This window comes from Balaenoptera borealis (genome assembly GCF_965194805.1).
Source record: "Balaenoptera borealis genome assembly, chromosome: 20".
Lineage (NCBI taxonomy): Eukaryota > Metazoa > Chordata > Mammalia > Artiodactyla > Balaenopteridae > Balaenoptera > Balaenoptera borealis.
Genome location: NC_138879.1, coordinates 53,193,487 through 53,197,210, shown reverse-complemented (window position 1 = coordinate 53,197,210; position 3,724 = coordinate 53,193,487).

Here is a 3,724-nt window from a genome sequence, read left to right as displayed (position 1 = left end):
CAGAAGGGAAAGGACATAGGATGAGGAGAGGACATGGGGGTGTCACACAGTCTGAGAAGATTTTTCTAAGCTCCCTTTCAAGCTATAGGAAAATAAATCTGAGTCACCCGCGGCAGCCTGGTCACCGCGCCTTCCAGACATCAGTCAGCCTCTGGAATTCTCATGAGGAAGGAGCCTTTCAAATCTGAGATGTGAGTTTGGATCCCACCAGAGGTGGTTCACTTTGCAAAGACAGTGATACATGAGGTTAAGAACGCAGGCTTTCGGGTCCAGCAGGCAGAGGCATGGATAACGGGCCTTCCTCTTAATGGTCTTGTGACCTGCAGGATTCATATAGCTTCTTTTTTTTTTTTTTTTTTTGGTGCAGCTTGTAGGATCTTAGTTCCGTGACCAGGGATTAAACCCAGACCCCGGCAGTGAAAGCGCCACGACCTAAACCACTGGACCGCCAGGGAAGTCCCCCTATAGCTTCTTTATGCCTCAGTTTACTCATCTATAACACAGCACAATAATACTCATCTAGATTTGGTTTGAGTATGGAATAAGATAATGAACAAAAAGCACTCTTTAGTAAATTCCCAGAAAGTGGAGTTATTATTGTTAAGTTGTTTTAACTGTTTTGCACTCTTTTACTAGCAAACAGAGAAGGAGCAAAAAACACAGAGGCGTTTGGCAGGCATCCTTGCTGATGAGTGGCTGCAAATGATGGAAGGGAACCGAAATTAGTTTAAGCCAAAGGGGAGTTAATTACGGATTGTGAGGTCACGTGCCCAGCTGGACCTCAGAATAGTTGGAATCAAGAATTCAAATCCTAAATGTATGGACACCAAGGCGGGAAAGTGGTGGGGGGTTGGTGATGGTGGTGTGATGAATTGGGAGACTGGGATTGACATACATACACTAATACGTATAAAATAGATAACTAATGAGAACCTGCTGTATAAAAAATAAATAAAATTAAATTAAAAAAAAAAAAAAACAGAATTCAAATCCTGTGAGGACTCTTCCTCTGTGTCTTAATCTGTTTGGACTGCTATAACAAAATACCGCAGACTGGGTAGCTTATAAACAACAGAAACTTATTTCTCATAGTTTTGGAGGCTGGAAGTCCAAGATCATGGTGCCGTCCATCATAGTCGGCATGGTACGGTGACAGCCAGATTCCAGGTCACTGAGTTCTCGCTGGGTCCTCTCACGTGGAGCTAGGGAGCTCTATGGGGTCTCTTTTATAAGGACACTAATCCTATTAATGAAAGTGGAGCCGCCTAAAGGCCGACCTCCTAAAACCGTCACCTTGTGGGTTACTTTCCCGACATATGAATTCGGGGGACACAAATATTCAGACCGTAGCACTTGGACTCTGGTCTTGCTCCTCCCTGAGTATCTTTTTTTTTAATTAATTAATTTATTTTTGCTGCGCTGGGTCTTAGTTGTGGCATGCGGGATCTAGTTCCCCGGCCAGAGATCAAACCCGGGCCCCCTGCATTGGGAGCGAGGATTCTTACCCACTGGACCACCAGGAAAGTCCCTTCCCTGAGCATCTTGCTCTTCCTCTGCAAACCAACCTCCTCCTCTGGTCCACATGGTGAGAAATGTGGCCCTTACATCGCGGGCTGTCCTTAGCCGCCAGAGCCATGGGCTGTCTCTCTGTCCCAAGCCCAAACATTCTCTGGCCCTGCCAGGGACAAGTGCCATCCCATCAGCCATGGTCAGGGTCACCCGGGTCTGGAGGCTGACCTATGAACTAATGACAGATAGGGAATTGGTGGGCAAATTCCCTAGCTTCCCTGGCTGCAGGTTGGGATGACTCTGATGCAAAACTGAGGGAGCAGTTTTGGGGGGATGGGGGCTGGGCCTACCAGGAACGTCCCTCATGCAGAACTGGTGACCATCAGGACTGCGTTTTCTTCCTTGGATCTGTTTTAGTTTTTCCCGGAGTTCCTAAAAGTGTTTAATCACAGTAAGCCGTTCTAACAGCAACACAAAACAATATGGAAGAATCTTGGAAATAGGTTTCCTGAAGGATGTAACTCCCAGAAGACTGTACCATAAATATGATTCCATTTTTATAGAGCTCATAAACAAGCACAACTAAGCAAAACATTGTTGAAGCATACATACTCTTATGACTGCATGGCATGTTTTAAAAAGCACTAGAATGATAAACATGAAATATCGAGTCGTGGCTATTTCTCAGGGGAGACAGGGAAATGGGACAGGGAGGGTTACACTGGTACATAACATGTTATTGGCAATAGGTAATTTGTTCCTGAGTTGGGTGATAGGTACACGGGTATTCATTATACTCGAATCATTTATAACTAACATATATTTCATATAACCCTGTGAGTGTATCAAATATTCTTTTTCAAAAGGTAATTAAAAGTAGTCCAACAGCATTTCCTCAAGAAAGGAAATATAATGTTAGTGATTACTAGCTCTGCAATGAAAGATATTTATACAGTCACAGTATGCAAGGTAAACACTCTTCATTGAGTTTCAATTTTTGAATCAACAGATGGACAAAGCACGGAAAACTTAACTACAGCTATGAAAGTAAACATAGCTGTTATCAGCCTTGATGTTGCCACAGTAAAAGCCTAGAAGAGGTAAACTAGAAGGCGGAAGGAAGAGAAAGAGCCAAAGGGAAATGTGGGCGACCTGACAACAGAGTCTCCACGTAAGGTTGTGCAGGATGGGCACTGCACAAGAGCACGCAGCAAAGGGGGTGACTGAGAACTGAACTCCAGTCAGCATTCTGCTCAACAAGCCGTGCCCCGCCAAGGGGGCTCCAGTGGCCTGGAGGAAGAGGTGCTTTGTTCTGTATCTCATAAAGGTACTGCTCTCTTCCAAGTCAACTACCCCTACATCTATTCAGAAGGGCTGCCTTTTAACCACAAGGTTAAAGGCACAAAGACCCCTTATGGGCTAGCAGCAGTGCTAGCCAATTATCTTTTTTTTTTTAATTAAATTAAATTAACTTATTTTTTGGCTGCACCGCGAAACATGAGTGATCTTTCCCTACTAGGGATCAAACCCGTACCCCCTGCAGTGGAAGCGCAGAATCTTAACCACTGGACCGCAGAGAAGTCCTGGCCAATTATCTTGTAAGGTTTTGTATCAGTGAGAGTTCTTTGGTTGCAAGCGCGAACCCAGACAAAGTTAAGAAAAAAGGAATGTATTGAGGCGATACTGAATAAACACAGATCAGGGGGAAGCAGAACATCCAGGCCTAGAACTAAACAGAGACCAGGGGAGCATGGACGTATCATTAGCATGAGCTGGTCTCTCTTCCCGCTGTTTCCCCCCAGTTCCCCCCAGACCTCCATCCTTGTCTATTCCTGGGCAGGGTTCCAAATCCCAAGAGTCTGATTGGCTTGGATGCCTTGACTGACAGCCCACCAGAACCACATGGATTTGGGGAGGGATCGTTCCCCAAAAGAAAGGAAGCTGAGCAGTCAGCAAATAATGATCACTTGCTCACACAGGTACAGAGATGCAGTCAGAATGGAGTGCAAGGCTGGGAGCTTTCTGAGAAGGAAGGTGCCCCACTGTTCCATCCGTAAGGGCAGGTGCTTAGACATCCTTAGGAGACAATAGCCTCTCAGTGCCCATGGGCAAAGCCGACCTGGAGAACATGGACTTGGGCTTAGAACATGGACTCGAGAACACAGGCTTATTGGTCACTCCTTGACTGTCCACGTGGACGTGCTTTGCTACCTGC